The sequence below is a fragment of the Budorcas taxicolor genome, chromosome 12, assembly GCF_023091745.1.
Source record: "Budorcas taxicolor isolate Tak-1 chromosome 12, Takin1.1, whole genome shotgun sequence".
In the NCBI taxonomy this organism is placed as follows: Eukaryota; Metazoa; Chordata; class Mammalia; order Artiodactyla; family Bovidae; genus Budorcas; species Budorcas taxicolor.
In genome coordinates this window covers 28089616-28107724 of record NC_068921.1, presented here as the reverse complement: position 1 = coordinate 28107724, position 18109 = coordinate 28089616, and positions in this window count along the sequence as shown.

Genomic DNA, 18109 nt, shown 5'->3' with positions numbered 1-18109 from the left:
AAAATCAATCCCCACATTTACTTAATAATACTAGATTCTTTTCTTGGATTTGAATTTTACAAATGTTGGATTGATAGAATCCTGAAGATGATTTGACAGAAGATGCTTCTATCTCAGATTTGTTGTGCCATCTGCTCTTTTGAAATAATCTAATGACACAGGCAAAACACTGGAATTTGTTTATTTGTTATTTAGTTAGTAATAATTGGAGGCCCATTAGCTAAATTTTTATGTGATCAAAAATGTTTGGTAGAGTTTCAGATTTGGTATAGCCTTCAGTATGTTTATTTATGGTAATGCTAATTAATTTTAAATGAGTTTACTTATTTGATATAAATTATTTGCAATTGAAACATTGCCCCTTAATTAATTGCTGGAATAAGCTGACTTTTTTTTTTTCTTTTGAAAGGCTCAATTGATTAGTTTGTAAAATTTGTTTTTCTTTCAATATTATAGCGGTTGTCTAATTTTGGCCGTAAGCATAAATGTTGCCTAAAGCATTTCAGCCTGTTTTGATCTCCATCTGTATGTTAATCAAAGCTTTAGCTAATTTAGTTTCAAGTTGTTAGATTTGAAAGTTCTATAGTGTTTCAAGGCTGTTGCTGTTTCATTTAAGACATGAAGACATGGAGGTTTTATATGGTTTTTTTTTTTTCCTCTTATTTTATGGGTATTATAAGTCTCTGGCAGGTAGTCCAAAGACTTCAAAATAAAACATTTCAATCGACAGGGGCAGTAGTGGTAAGCCACGGAGTGGTGAAATGGAGATATAATTAGAGCTGAAGATTGACGAGTCAGGTGAAAATATTCCATTAACAAAGGACAACACGACCAGATTTTCTTCCAAAGTGGCACCATTCTAAAATGTCCTTATTGTATCTGTGCCTGTCTTGGATTTAATGAACTAACAAAACAAACACAGTGGGGGTTACTGGTCCGCCCGACTGACAAGATTAGAGCTGCAAGCTCGTTGCCGTGCAGGGGTCTGGGCAGCAGTGGTTCATAGACAGGAAGGGCGGAGGTGAGGGAAGCCAGGAAGCCCGTGAAGGCTTGCAGGATCGGGGAGAGCCTGTGGGTGGAGCTGGGCCTCAGAATCAAGGGGTGCGATTGCAAAATGCAGATAACTTTTACTACAGTCCCCACTCTCTGAAGTGCCCTCAGGAAGATGGCTGCAGCACCTGCGGTTTGGCAAAGGGGCTCCCCAAGAGAAGTGGGTGCAAGAAGGTGAGGGAGACAGAAGGAGAAAGGGCCTGAACCAGTAGCTGGGATGTCAGAACTCACGATGAGTTTTGGGTTTGTATCAGGAGGGTCATGTGGAGAACCAATGTCGTTGGAGGTGATGTTGCCCAGAGAATGTTAGTCCAGGGTACAGGGAAGGGCATTTATTTACAAAGAGGCTGGAGAGTCTGAGAATGATTTCAGTGCTATGAGACTGGGCCCAGTGGAGGAGGCGAGGGATGCGAAACAAAGATGAAAACTGTGAGAGAGGTGATATCTCATCGTGGTTTTGATTTGCATTTCTCTAATAATGAGTGATGTTGAGCATCTTTTCATGTGTTTATTAGCCATCTGTATGTCTTCTTTGGAGAAATATCTGTTTAGGTCTGTTTCTCAGTTTTTGATTGGGTAGTTTGTTTTTCTGATATTGACTTATATGAGCTGCTTGCATACTTTGGAAATGAATCCTTTGTCAGTTATTTCATTGGCTGTTACTTTTTCCAATTCTGAGGCTTGTCTTTTCACCTTGTTTATAGTTTTGCTGTGCAAAAGCTTTTACGTCTAATTAGATCCCACTTGTTTATTTTTGTTTTTATTTCCATTACTTTAAGAGGTGGGCCATAAAGGATTTTGCTGTGGTTTATATCATAGAGTGTTCTGCCTGTGTTTCCCTCTAAGAGATATATATGGAATCTAGAAAGATGGTACTGATGAAGCTCTTTGCAGGGCAGCATTGGAGACACAGACATAGAGAACAGACATATGGGCATGGAGTGGGGTGAGGGGAGGAGATGGTGGGCTGTATGGAGAGAGTATCATAGGAAAACATACATTACCATTTGTAAAATAGATAGTCTATGGGCATTTGCTGTATGACTCAGGAAGCTCAAATGGGGTTCTCTTGACTATGCCAAAGCCTTTGACTATGTGGATGACAATAAACTGTGGAAAATTCTGAAAGAGATGGGAATACCAGACCACCTCACCTGCCTCTTGAGAAACCTATACGCAGGTCAGGAAGCAACAGTTAGAACTGGACATGGAACAACAGACTGGTTCCAAATAGGAAAAGGAGTACGTCAAGGCTGTATATTGTCACCCTGCTTATTTAACATATATACAGAGTACATCATGAGAAACGCTGGGCTGGAAGAAGCACAAGCTAGAATCAAGATTGTCGCGAGAAATATCAATCCCTCAGATATGCAGATGACATCACCCTTATGGCAGAAAGTGAAGAGGAACTAAAGAACCTCTTGACAAAAGTGAAAGAGGAGAGTGAAAAAGTTGACCTAAAACTCAACACTCAGAAAACGAAGATCATGGCATCTGGTCCCATCACTTCATGGGAAATAGATGGGGAAACAGTGGAAACAGTGTCAGATTTTATTTTGGGGGGGCTCCAAAATCACTGCAGATGGTGACTGTAGCCATGAAATTCAAAGACGCTTACTCCTTGGAAGGAAAGTTATGACCAACCTAGATAGCATATTGAAAAGCAGAGACATTACTTTGACAACAAAGGTCCATCTAGTCAAGGCCATGGTTTTTCCAGTGGTCATGTATGGATGTGAGAGTTGGACTGTGAAGAAAGCTGAGCACCGAAGAATTGATGCTTTTGAACTGTGGTGTTGGAGAAGACCCTTGAGAGTCCCTTGGACTGCAAGGAGATCCAACCAGTCCATCCTAAATAAAGGAGATCAGTCCTGAGTGTTCTTTGGAAAGACGGATGCTAAAGCTGAAACTCCAATACTTTGGCCACCTCACGTGAAGAGTTGACTCATTGGAAAAGACTCTGATGCTGGGAGGGATTGGGGGCAGGAGGAGAAGGGGACAACAGAGGATGAGATGGCTGGATGGCATCACTGACTCGATGGACTGAGTTTTAGTGAACTCCGGGAGTTGCTGATGGACAGGGAGGCCTGGTGTGCTGCAATTCATGGGGTCGCAAAGAGTCAGACACAACTGAGCGACTGAACTGAACTGAGCAACCTAGAGCGGTGAGATGGGGAAGGAGGTGGGAGGGATGATCAAGAGGGAGGGAGCACATGTGTACCTATGGCTGATTCATGTTAATGTTCAGCAGAAACCGACACAATACTGTAAAGCAATTATCCTTCAGTTAAAAACAAACAAACAAGCAAACAAAACGGTGAGAGAGGCATTAGGGTGTGTCCAGAAAGCCAGACCAACAAAGGTCTGTCTAGTCAAAGCTATGGTTTTTCCAGTAGTCATGTACAGATGTGAGAGCTGGACCATAAAGAAAGCTGAGTGCCAAAGAATTGATGCTTTTGAATTGTGGTGTAGAAGAAGATTCTTGAGAGTCCTGTGGTTTGCAAGGAGATCAAACCAGTCAATCCTAAAGGAAATCAACCCTGAATATTCATTGAAAGGACTGAGGCTGAAGCTGAAGCTCCAATACTTTGGCCACGGGTGCAAAGACCTAACTCTGGAAAAAAAAAAAAACAAAACCCTGATGCTGGGAAAGATTGAGGGCTAAAGAAGAAGAGGGCGACAGAGAATGAGATGTTTGGATGACGTCACAGACTCAGTCGGCATGAGTTTGAGCAAACCTGCGAACTTTGTGAAAGACAGGGAAGCCTGGTGTGCTGCAGTGCATGGGGGTCGCAAAAAGTTGGACACGGCAGAAACTGAACGAGAACAAGAAAGTCAGAACATTCCTAAGATGAGAAACAGGAGCAGGTGAATGGAGATGTCTCTGGGGAACAAGGCTCAAGCCAGCTCCTCAGCTGGGAACAGAGGCCTCAGTGTGGAAGGAAAGCCCCAATCCAGATGGGGATTTTCCAGTTTCTAGTCCTGCTCTTCAATTTGCTTTATAACCTGGAGCAAGTCACCAAGTCTGTGGAGTCTTATTGTTATTGTATGTATAGAGAGGGAGTTATCAACACCAGTAGGTTTCAACCTTGGTTACACATTAGAGTCATGTGGGAGCTTTTAAACATCCCCAGATTGATTAAATCTGATTCTCTTGGGGTGGGATCTAGACAGTGGTATTATTTAAAGCTCCCAGGTGATTAAAATGGAAAGTTAAAACTGTGAACCAGAAATTTCTGAGCTTGAGAGTATCTCAATAGAAACCTCCAGCAAACAGGAACAAAACAAAACAACAACAGTACCACGCCAACTTTATTACTGAAGACAAATGACTAGGGATCATGATTACTGCAACAGAGGATTGAGAAAGGGCTCAGCGCCGGATAGGTGAAGAGGGCAGGGTGTCATGGTCATCAAGCAGAGGGAAGGGGGTCAGGAAATATGGAATTATCAGACCAGGAATTTAAAACAGCTATGATCAATATTCTAAGGACTCTAGTGGATAGAGAAGACAACATACAAGGACAAATGGGCAGTGTAAGGAGCGAGATGGGAGTCTCAGAAGGAACCTACAAGAAGTGCTAGAGATCAAAAACACTGTATCAGGAACGAAGAACGCCTTTGATGGGCTTTAAGCCCGTCTGTAAAGTAGACTGGACACAGTTAAGGAAAGAATCTAAAATGATGATACAAATGATGCTTGCTCTTCAAATTATGTCTTTATTAAATTTAATTTTTCTATTATATCAGGGTATAGTTGATTTACAATGTTGTGTTATTTTCAGGTATACAGCAAAGTGATTCGGTTATACAGAAATGTAGATCCATTCTTTTCCAGACCCTTTTCCCATGTAAGTTATTACAGAGTATTGACTAGACTTCCTTGTGCTATACAGTAGGTCCTTATTGGTTATCTATTTTATATACAGTAGTGTGTATATGTTAATCTCAAACTATATCCATCCTTCAAACAACCATATAGGAACCTTGCCTCCAACATCTATTAAACCAGTTAGTAATAGAATCCCAAACTCCTAATCTATCCCCCTGACCAACCTTTCCCCTTTGGTAACCACAAGTTTGTGTTTAACATCTGTGAGTCTCTTTCTGTTTTATAAATAAGTTCATTTGTATCATTTTTTTTAAGATTCCACACAAAAGTGATATAATCTGATATTTGTCTTTCTCTGTCTGACTTTCCTTAGTACGAAAATCTCTAGGTTCATCCATATTGTCGCAAGAGGCATTATTTTATTCATGTTTATGCCCGAGTAATATTTCATTGTATATGTTCACCACATCATCTCTATTTGTTCCTCTGCTAATGGACATTTAGGTTGCTTCCATGTTTGGCTATTGTAAATAATGATGCAGTGAACACTGGGGTGTATGTATTTTTGGAATTATTTTAAGTTTAATTAGATCCCATTTGTTTATTTTTGTTTTTATTTTCATTACTCTAGGAGGAGGTGGATCCAAAATAGAAAGTGGATCCACTCTTTCTATTTCTGTCAAGGAGTGTTCTGCCTATATTTTCCTCTAAAAGTTTTATAGTTATCTGGTCTTACATTTAATATGCCAGTGTGCTCTGGCGTATTTCAACATGGTTTCCTTTCTCCCATGATGGGGTCTGCTTGAAGCTTTTTGTTCGGTTGGTTGGCTTTTGGCTGCACTGTGTGGCATGGTCCCGACCAAGGATAGAAGCCGTGCTCCTGCAGTGGAAGCGCGGAGCCTTAACTACTGGACCACCGGCAAGTTTTTAACTCTCAGAGTTGTCCACCCGGAACCTCTGGCAATTCATGAATTACAGTTCAGGTTTTCTTACCCTGTATTGACTCCCCACTCCAGTACTCTTGCCTGGAAATCCCATGGATGGAGGAGCCTGGTGGGCTACAGTCCATGGGGTTGCAAAGAGTTGGACATGACTGAGCGACTTCACTCACTTTCATTGACTCCTCAGCTGGTTTCCCTTCATGAGCCTCTACTTGGGAAGCCGATGTCCTTTGTTTGTCTGTCTTATCTCTCCAGTTGGGGGCAGCAATGTGCCCTATGTCCTACCCTGTCTTATGGATCCCAGAACAACTATTGATTTTTCCATCTGTTCAGCTTTTTACCTGTTAGGATGAAGCAATGACTTGCCCATCATCACTAAAGAGATAGAGAAAGAAAGGAAAGAGTCAGTGAAATGCTGTAGAGTTTATAAAGCAAACTGTGAGACTGTTGTAAACCCAACTCCAATACAATTGCAAAATATAATCCCTAACGTCTCAGCAAAGATTGGCATAATTCATGGAAGATGGGCACAATTAAGGACAGAAATGGTATGGACCTAACAGAAACAGAAGGTATTAAGAAGAGGTAGCAAGAATACCACAGAAGGCAATGGCAACCCACTCCAGTACTCTTGCCTCGAGAATCCCAGGGACAGAGGAGCCTGGTGGGCTGCCATCTATGGGGTTGCACAGAGTTGGACACAACTGAGCGACTTAGCAGCAGCAAGAATACACAGAAGAACTGTGCAAAAAAGATCTTTATGACCCAGATAACCATGATGGTGTGATCACTCACCTAGAGCCAGACATCCTGGAATGTGAAGTCAAGTAGGCCTTAGGAAGCATCACTGTGAACAAAGCTAGTGGAGGTGATGGAATTCCAGCTGAGCTATTTCAAATCCTAAAAGATGGTGCTGTGAAAGTGCCACACTCAATATCCCAGCAAATTTGGAAAACTCAACAGTGGCCCTAGGACTGGAAAAGGTCAGTTTTTATTCCAATCCCAAAGAAAGTGAAAGGTGACAGTTGCTCAGTCATGTCCAACTCTGCAACACTATGAGTTGTAACCCGCCAGGCTCCTCTGTCCATGGAATTCTCCAGGCAAGAATACTGGAGTGGGTTGCCATTCCCTTCTCCAGGGGGTCTTTCCAACCGAGGGATCAAACCCAGGTCTCAAAGGCAATGCCAAAGAATGTTCAATCTACCCCACAATTGTATTCATCTCACATGCTAGCAAAGTAATGCTCAAAATTCTCCAAGTGAGACTTCAACAGTCCATGAACTGAGAACTTCTGGATGTTCAAGCTGGATTTAGAAAAGGCAGAGGAACCAGAGATCAAATTGCCAACATCCGTTGCATCACAGATAAAGCAAGAGAATTCCAGAAAGACATCTGCTTCATTGACTACGCCAAAGACTTTGACTGTGTGGATCACAACAAATTGTGAAAAATTCTTCAAGAGCTGGGAATATCAGACCACCTGACCTGAGAAATCTGTATGCAGGTCAAGAGGCAACAGTTAGAACTGGACATGGAACAACAGACTAGTTCCAAATTGGGAAAGGAGTATGTCAAGGCTGTATATTGTCACCCTGATTATTTAACTTCTATGCAGAGTACATCATACAAAATGCCATGCTGGATTGAAGCACAAGCTGGAATCAAGATTGCTGGGAGAAATATCAGTAACCTCAGATATGCAGATGACACCACCCCTATGGCAGAAAGTGAAGAAGAACTAAAGAGCCTCTTGATGAAAGTGAAAGAGGAGAGTGAAAAGTTGGCTTAAAACTCAGCATTCAGAAAACTAAGATCATGGCATCTTGGTCCCATCACTTCATGGCAAATAGATGGGGGAAGCAATGGAAACAGTAAGACCTTATTTTGGGGGGCTCCAAAATCATGGCAGATGATAACTGCAGCCATGAAATTAAAAGATGCTTGCTCCTTGGAAGAAAAGCTATGACCAACCTAGACAGCATATTAAAAAGCAGAAGACAGTACTTAGCCAATAAAGGTCCATTTACTCAAAGCTATAGTTTTTCCAGTAGTCATGTATGGATGTGAGAGTTGGACCATAAAGAAAGTTGAGCACCGAAGAATTGATGCTTTTGAACTGTGGTGTTGGAGAAGACTCTTCAGAATCCCTTGGACTGCATGGAGATCCAACTGGTCCATCCTAAAGGAAATCAGTCCTGAATATTCATTGGAAGGACTGATGCTGAAGCTGAAACTCCAGTCCTTTGGCCACTTGATGCAAAGAGCTGACTCATTCGAAAAGACCCTGGTGCTGGGAAAGATTGAAGGCAGGAGGAGAGGACAGAGGATAAGATGGTTGGATGGCATCACTGACTCAATGGACATGAGTTTGAGTAAGCTCTGTGAGTTGGTGATGGACAGGGAAGCCTGGCATGCTGCGGTCTATGGGGTCACAAGAGTTGGCCACCACTGAGTGACTGAACGGAACTGAACATCTCAGCAATCTCTCCAGTCCTGGCAGTGAAGCACAAATCTACAAAGTTCACCAAGGATCATAGCTGTTCATATGATGGACTTTTGAACAGTTGGATCTGGTTCTCTTCAACATCCATCATCCTGATTCACCCTTATGATTTTGTTAAAGTTAAGTGGAAACTGTGCATATTTGATGCATGTAAAGATCACTTGTGGGTGTCCAGGTGGCTCAGTTGTAAAAAAATCTGCCTTCCAAACAGGAGATGCAGGTTTGATCCTTGGATTGGGAAGATTCCCTGGAGGAGGAAACGGCAACTCACTACAGTATTCTTGCTTGGAGAATCCCATGGACAGAGAAGCCTGATGCGCTGCAGCCCCTGGAGTCACAAACAGCTGGGTATGACTGAGTGAGCACACACACAATGATGACTTGCACTGATGTCTTTAAAAGTTTTTAAGAATACCGTGCTACCATGAATTTATATTTTTATCCACAATATTTTGGAATGCGAATGACAAGTGAGTATTTTATTTCTGAATACCATTGCATAATGTCAAGATCATAATAAAATGACTTTGCAAACAGTGAGTGTTCTCTGTGCATTCACAGTGGATGTCTCTTGTTGGATGTCTCTGTAGCCTTCTATTCATTTTCTTTTCCTTCCAATGAACTCTCCCTTTTGTTTCCTTTTCTCCAGTCAGTCGGTGGAGACATTCAGGTATGAAATTCTATGGATTTTTTTCATTCTGATACTTCTAGCATCCACCTTCATTTGGATACTTGCTGCCATTGTCCTCTCTGAACTTTTCACTTACATTTTTCCAGTAATCCCTAAATGGCTTCCTGGCGTGTGTCCATTCTGCACATCATTTTGATTCGGTCACTTCTCTCTTCAAATACTCCTAATGTGTGTCATGACTCCCCCAGTCAGCTGACATTTGCTGTCAAGTGTCTCTTCTCGGGTCCTCTGGGTTCACCCTCAACCTTGCTGAACGTTAGAATCAGCACCTACCGCCTCTTACCAGGACTCGTGTGACTGTCTAATCATTTCCATTAGATTATAAAATGCTCTGAGGAAAGGACTGCATCTTAGTTGACTTGTTATTCCCTAGCATGTATATTAGTTGCTTGAGAAATATTTCTTACATGAATAAATACTTAATAAAAAGGGATAAAAATGCATTATAGATGGTTATTTGAAAAGAGTTCACTTTTTTTTCAGTTACCGAGGCTCAGTTGAACTCTATTACCTGGAGTTTTGCCAATCAGACTTCTTTTTAGTAAATTTATAATGATAATTAGTGTTCATAGTGATTACCCCAGGGCTGTACAAAGTCTTGAAATGACTTCTCAGTTATTTAAAAGAAGATCATATTAAGATGTTTGTTTCTAGTTAACAGATTCATTATATGTATCATCATGGATTATCCATTTAAAAATAATTAAAATGAAATTAAAATTCACAATAATATCACACTGAACATTAATCTTCCCTTGATGAAGTTCATTCAACAAATAATTAGCACACACTAAATATGTACCCGTTAATAGAGTTATTAAGCAGGATATTCTCCTTTAGTCAGTTTATGTGTATTGGAAATGCCTTGTGCGTCCATTGTGCTAGATAATGGCTTGCTGTAATTGATGCACAGTGTGATATCTAATCACTTTTTCCGGTAGCCTTTAAACAAAATATGGCTCTTTAAAGCTGTATATTTAGGGGCTTCCCAGGTGGTGCTAGTGGTAAAGAATCCGCCTGACAATGCAGGAGATGCAAGAGACGCTGGTTTGATCCCTGGGTGGGGAAGATCCCGTGGAGAAGGAAATGGCAACCCACCCTAGCATTCTTGCCTGGAGAATCCCATGGACTGAGGAGCCTGGCGGGCTGCAGTCTATGGGGTCACAGAGTCGGACACGACCAAGCGACTAAACAACAGCAACATCTATTGGCCTGTTTATTACCAATTACCCTCTAATGGTGGTTACCCTTTCTGTACATAGTGGTAAAGCTGAAAACACCTAATTGTTAATTTCTTTTTAAATTCAGAATTCCTTTTTACCAAATCCTGCTGTTGGCTTATGCTTGGAATATATGACCAAACATTAGGTGTTTGAAAAGGCTCATCCCAGTTAAAAAAAAAAAAAAAAAGCCAACTTCAGAAAATGCCTGTTCTTTGTCTCTATGTATATTACTTTTGAGTGTTGTCCCTTTGGAACTCTGCTGACAGCTGCCATATCACCCAGTGGAGCAATCGCAGACATCAAACAAAAGCCATGTGTGTTTCTTGGTTGTCGACACGGACACTCAAAGCCTGTTTTCAAGTAAACACAGGGCTGATCACATGCAAACTCATGGTCACTCACACACACACACTCACACACCCTCCACACCCTCAGCTGATTCTGCAGTAGCTTCTCCCAGCTGTACTTTCTGAATGACCTTCCTAAACTAGATTCTGTCTCTTCTCTCCTGTGGACTCTTTCAGAAAGCAGTAGTGAACATCCTCTATATTTTACCAAAAATCTGTTAGTCAAAGCTAGCCCTTTTGTCCTCTTAGGAACATCCCTGCTGTAAGCTAAGAGACTGAGCCCCGCTTATCTAGAATTGAATAGTAATAATAAACATTTGTCAAGCTTTATCTTTAAAAGTAAGCCGTTATCCCTGTTTTATAAATGAAAGAACCGGGGCTTGCAGAGGTTAATCACCTGCCGAAGGCTCACAGCAGGAAGGTGGAGGATTTGAACAGGCAGGATTATTCCAGAGCTTGCACGCTGAATTATGGTAGGGACTGAATTTATTTCCATCATGTAGTAAATGGCTGGAAGAATCCAGAACTTCCTAGGCCTGAGCTAATTAGTCTCAGGGAAAATGAGGGGCTCAGAAAGAGACAGCCACTAATTTAAGTCATTAGAGACTATTTAAAGTTAGGGTTCACATTGGTTTTCTAGAAGAGGTGCCAACTGATTTACAAGAAGAGAGATGATTGCTGGCTTAGAGAGCTGCCGAAAGCCTCTAGTAGGACAGACTGTAAATGGCAGATTTATGAGACAAATTACTGACTAGATTGGCAATAAAAAGTGCATTAAACACTCCAATCCAAACCACCAGCGGGTGGAAAACCAGAAATCACCATTGCTATGTGTCTGGATTCCCGGGCAGGGCCTGTGTTGAGAAGGGCCCAGAGTTTGGTTTAATGTTCTTCTGTGACTGTCTTGAAATCCTTAATATAATTTTATCTTTGAACTTGTGTTTTGTGAGGAGGGTGATGGGCCAGTGCTCCACATAGGCCATGGAGATGCGCCAGGCGGCAGTGCAGAGTTTGAGCGGTTGGGGTGCCGTGAACAGTTGGGGCTGCTCACGTTTGGCTCAGGACGCCCATGGTGACTCGGGCAGTTCAGGGTCCTGAGGGAGTGGCCAGGACAGGACAGGGGCCACTTAGTGGCAATAACAGAGACAACAGCAGAAGTGGCCACAGGCAATGCTGCAAGTCAGAGGAAATGTTAGAGGAGATATTGGAACCACACTATAAATCCACATTTAAAGTGAACTTCAGACTTATATGAAACACATTTGTACAGAGAGTGAAATTTTCTAGAAAAATCATTCCTCAACAATCATCAGTTCTAGATGTAATAAAATGGACATTTTGACAAATTCAGCAGAAATTTACCCCAATGTAATACCCCCAAATAATCCCAACAATGTTGTCACAGCCTAAAAGTTACTCTTCATAGCTCCAGTAAGAGTTACATAGGCAGAGTGAGTGAAGTGAGTGAAGTCGCTCAGTCGTGTCCGACTCTTTACGACCCCATGGACTAGTAGCCTACCAGGCTCCCTCCATGGGATTCTCCAGGCAAGAGTACCGGAGTGGGTTGCCATTTCCTTCTCCAGGGGATCTTCCCGACCCAGGGATCGAACCCGGGTCTCCCACATTCCAGGCAGATGCTTTAACCTCTGAGCCACCGGGGAAGGCAGAAAGGGCCTCAAAATCGAAAACTGTCAAAAAGTATTTATAATCTTGTATTTTTAAGGGCAAGCAATATTGCTTTCAAGTATATTTACTAAAAATTAAATTGCTGAAAGTAAAGATTTTGATGATCTAATAAATTTTACAGAAAAGTGAGCCAGAAAAAAGAAATCTTGCAATCAAAATATCACACTATAAAGTATTATCATGTATTATATAATATTATGACACCAAAATATTATTTTGAAAATTTCTAAGATTTAGTTGTTTCTCATGTATCACTATTACCCCTATTACTTTTCTGAAAGTAACAAAATATTTCTAAAAGAAAAAATCCTTTTGTTTTAGTACCTTTATATGAGCACATTTCCCTGCTTTTTAAACAAGGGGATTTCATTGTCATTTTGTACTGACTCCTTCCAGCATGCAGCCCTGCTCCCAGAAGAAAGAGGTGATATTACAGGAGAACAAAGAAAGTGAGGTTTTCTACCCAAAGTCCCAGGTTCCTGTTCATCCTGACAAAAAAATACAGCCCAAAGCGGAGGGAGTGGTCAGCTTGGGACTGGGGTGAGAGTGAGTTGGAAGGACTAGGTGAAATTCAGGCACCTGAAGGGCAAGCCTGGGTTTGGAAGCAGTCTGTGCTTTTTTTTTCTGGTTGCCACAGCAGCACATTAGGTGTAGAGTGACATTAAAGAGGAAGAAAGCCTGAGGAGAACGGATTGGTTTTCTGCTTAGTCACTACTCTGGTAAAAAGTACTGGTATATTTTATGTTTATTTTTATTTTCATCCTCTTTTTCTCTCCGGAATTAGAACTGGTTTACTCAGGGCTTCCCTTGTGGCTCAGCTAGTAAAGAATCCGCCTGCTATGTGGGAGACCTGGGTTCGATTCCTGGGTTGGGAAGATCCCCTGAAGAAGGGAAAGGCTACCCACTGCAGTATTCTGTCCTGGAGAATTCCATGGACAGTATATCCATGGGGTTGCAAAGAGTCAGACACAACTGAGTGACTTTGACTTCACTTTACTCAGGGGAGGGGAGTCACAGAAGAGCCAGGTGTCTGACCCTGGGCTTGAGATTTTTACATGAGCCCAGCTTTGCCTTTTATTGCAATGAGACCTTTCCAAACCACGGAAGGCCTTCCATCCTTCAGTTTTCCCTTGTGTGGTGGTGAACGGGCGATGACAGCTGATACATTTTTGGTGACACTGTTTTGATTCATGCTAAGGAAGCGGCCGTTTTGCCTGCTATCGCCTTTGTTTTTGTCAGAGCAAATGTCAATACAGGGGAAAAAGACACATACCATGTTGGTATTATGAAAGTGCTTTGATTTTGTTGATCCCCTGAAAAAGTCTCAGGGATTCTAGAACTTGGCAGACCACCCTTTGAGAACCACTGTTTCCTGGTGTCATTTGGAGACCTCCAACAGCTGATCCTAAGCTCTAGCATTCAGAGAAGGGGCAGAAAGCTGAGAGAGGAAAATAAGAGCAGGCTTGTCAGGAGCCTGCTCGTGTCAAGCCCTGGCATGAAAGAATTGAAACTTGAACCAAAATATAGAAACATGTAAGAGTAGTCAGTCATATTTTTTAAAGACTTTCTACATGATTTATGAACAAAAAATATAATGAACAAATTGAAAGAGAGTAGAAATCAGTGTTGGGACTTGACTTAGTGGCCTACAAATTCAACTGGAAGTAATATTTTTAAACATAGAGCAAAAAATATAAGGAGAAAACAGTCATGAGTTAAAAGAAAGACTATTAGAGGATGTATTTGGAAGAACTAACCTGTGAATAAAAGAAGATCCAGAGAGTAGAAAAGGAACAGATGAAGAAAAGGCACTAATTAAAGTAATAAAGGAGAAAACCTCCTTGAGATGAAGCAAGAAAAACTGAAGGTGCAGCTTAAACCTACACACCAAGTTCCAAGCAGAAGGGGCAAGAAAAAGAAAAAGTCCTCCAAGCTTGTCTGGAAAATTCTTCAGCTACCAAGAATGAAGAGAAACCGTAGGCAGAGATAACCAGCTACTTAAGGAATCAGACCGCCATATTGTTTTGTATGAAACGCCTTAGCTGGAAGATGACAGAATGGCAGCAGAGAGAAGAGGGCTGCGACCCGGATTCCTGTATCCACTCAAGATGTCTTTCCCCTTTCAGAACAGAGGAGTGCGTGATGTGCGACAGTCCAGAAAATACATCTCTCATGCGTATCATCCCTCCCACTACTAGAGGGAGGGCTCTGTCACCAAACAACTACCATGACCAGTGCTCCGCCCCCCTCCGCCTGCGCCACCACGGGAGAGAGGAGAACATGAGGAGACAGAGGGGAGTGCCCAGCAAGGAACATTCGTGCATGCCCAGTCGCTAAGCCGCGTCTGACTCTGCGACCCCAGGAACTGCAGCCCATCAAGGTCCCCTGTCCGTGGAATGCTCCAGACAAGAATACCTGAGTTTGTTGCCACTTCTTCCTCCAGGGGATCTTCCCAGCCCAAGGATCAAACCCTCCTCTCCCGTGTCTTCTGCGTCTCCTGCGTTGGCAGGCAGTTTTTTTTTTTTATCGCTGCGCCACCCGGGAATCCCCGATGCACATCCAGTTAAATTTAAGTGGACAGTAATAGACCAGAAATGTATGCTAGCTACTCCAAAGAAGAATTCTTAAAATAGAAAGGAACTATGTAAGGGCAATTCTAATAATAATCTAGGATGAAAAGTACTGAACTATCTCAGAGAAATCTAGAAGTTAGGGGTGAATGGGGAGAAAAGTTATGAAGCAAAGCATGTGAAAGATTTTATTTTGGTCTGGGTGAGGGCACATTTGAGAAGAACAGCAGTGAAAATATTCTAAAAGGCTGACCTAAGTAGTTAGACTAGCTGAGTGAAGGAAAGGAATTAAATTTAAAAAAAAAAGAATTACAGAAATATGTTTTGTTATGAGGTCCTAGAAAGGGGATGCAAACATTTAAGGTATAGAAAGTTACAAAACAACAGCACTAACAAAATTTAAAAAGACAGTGAAAAAAGAAACCCAGCACCACCCGCACCAAAAAAACAGCAAAAGAAAGAAGAGGAGACAACAAAGTAAACCAAAGTGAATAAAAAGTAAACATAAAATTAGAAGGAATAAAATAAACTACCAAAAAAACATACGAGGACTGAAAACAAGCAAAGAGAAACGCTAACAGCCAGGAGAAGTCTGAGGGGCATGAGAACTAAACATAACGCTACGTCCTGGATGGCATCTTGGGAGAGAAGATGGACATTAGGAAGGAGCTAAGGAAATCTGCTTTTGTTTTTAGCTTCAGCTAAAAGTGGAATTAGCAGGCTCCAGCAGGTCTCACGACCCCAAGGACTGGGATGCAGTGGGACCTCTGATTCACTGATGCGCTCTCGTGAGCCAGGGTGTTTTCTTTTCATCCATCTCTCAACTCTGCTTCTTTCTTGAATGTCTGCTTCAAGGCTCATTGATGTGGCAGCCTGGGTTTCCAACCACTGGGTGGAAAACTGCCAGTGATGGTTCCTGATTTGTATCTCCTCTAACTAACAGGCCATTCATCCATTCAGTCAGTCAGTCATATAAGAAATATATATTGCACGCTTACTGTGTGCCAGGCACTCTACTGTGTTCAGCTATATTTTGAGGATAAGATAAAGCAAACATTATCCCATCCTCATGGAGGTTACTAGATAGTAGGATATTTCTTTATCTTGTATACAAATACAAGGTAATGACAAATAAGGCAACTTCCAAGAAGAAAACGTTCTTTGTATTGTCAATGTTTCACAATTGAGTCTAGGGTATGAAGAAGGACTTCCTGGGGGAAACGACATAAAACTGAGACCTAACTGTAAATACAAGTTACCCAGCCACTGGGGACACGTGTGGTGAGCACCTTTATAAAAACTTGAAGACGGGCAAAGGGGGAGACGTAGAAATTTAGCCTATTTCTCCTAAGCCTATAGCTATTGTAAACAACAAGGAGGATTCAATAAATTTCTGTTTATTAAACAAATTTATTTATGTATCGAATCCTAAAGTACATGTAGTCTTTTAGTGTCCGTGTAACATTTACATAGTTGATCATGGTTTTGACCACACAGAAAATCTTAATCTCAGTAAGGTAATTTGGAAATCTAGGTGACATCATTGATTTCCTAAGAAAATATAAATGGTTAAAATTCAGTGAAGAAGTAGAAATTTTGAATAGCTTGAGAACCATAGGAGAGATTAGAAGAGAGATTAAAAATGTATTATTGAAGAAGTTAACAGAATTTGAGAATTACATAACTGAACACTGCTGCTGCTGCTGCTAAGTTGCTTCAGTCGTGTCCAACTCTGTGCAACCCCACAGACAGCAGCCCACCAGGCTCCCCCGTCTCTGGGATTCTCCAGGTAAGAATACTGGAGCGGGTTGCCATTTCCTTCTCCAGGGAATCTTCCTGACCCAGGGATCGAACCTGCATCTCCTGCATTAGCAGGTGGATTCTTTACCACTGAGCCACCAAGGAAGCTCAATCTTATTGATATAACATGGTAAAAATAACACTGCGAAAAAATCAATAGTACACTAGATGCAGAAGATTCTAAATGTGATATTAACTACAATAATCCAGTAATGTATTAACAGACTAATGAACTATGGCCAAGTAGTTTATTGCAAGCATGCAAGGTTGCATTAGTACCAGGAAATCAAGCAATGAGACTCATTACATCAACAGATTAAAGCAGAAAAATAAGTGAACATGTCAATAGATGTCGAAAAGCCATCTCGATAAACATTCAGCAGCTATCCTTAATAATAATTTTAGGAAGATATGTACAGGAGGAACTTTTGTAAGTAAGATAAAGTTTATAAAACATTGGCAAGTTTAGTTCACTCGCTCAGTTGTGTCTGACTCTTTGCGACCCCATGGACTGCAGCACGCCAGGCCTCCCTGTCCATCACCAACTCCCAGAGTTTACTCACACTCATGTCCATTGAGTCAGTGATGCCATCCAACCATCTCATTATCTGTCATCCCCTTCTCCTCCCTCCTTCAATCTTTCCCAGCATCAGGGTCTTTTCCAGTGAGTCAGTTCTTCGTATCAGGTGGCCAAAGTATGGAGTTTCAGCTTCAGCGTCAGTCCTTCCAATGAATATTCAGGACTGATTTCCTTTAGGATTGTCTGATTGGATCTCCTTGCAGTCCAAGGGACTCTCAAGAGTCTTCTCCAACACCACAGTTCAAAAGCATCAGTTCTTCAGAACTCAGCTTTCTTTATAGTCCAACTCTCACATCCATACACAACTACTGGAAAAACCATAGCTTTGACTAGATGGACCTTTTTTGGCAAAGTAATGTCTCTCCTTCTTAATATGCTATCTAGGTTGGTCATAACTTTTCTTCCAAGGAGCAAGCATCTTTTAATTTCGTGGCTGCAGTCACCATCTGCAGTGATTTTGGAGCCCCCCAAAATAAAGCCTGTCACCGTTTCCACTGTTTCCCCATCTATTTGCCATTAAGTGATGGGGCTGGATGCCATGATCTTAGTTTTCTGAATGTTGAGTTTTAAGCCAGCTTTTTCACTCTCCTCTTTCACTTTCATCAAAAGGCTCTAGTTCTTTTTTTGCTTTCTGCCATAAGAGTGATGTCATCTGCATATCTGAGGTTATTGATATTTCTCCTGGCAATCTTGATTCCAGCTTGTGCTTCACCCAGCCTAGCGTTTCTCATGATGTACTCTGCATGTAAGTTAAATAAGCAAGGTGACAATATACAGCCTTGATGTACTCCTTTCCCAATTTGGAACCAGTCTGTTGTTCCATGTCCAGTTCTAACTGTTGCTTCATTGGCAAATGTGATTCTAAATAATAGCAGACCATGAA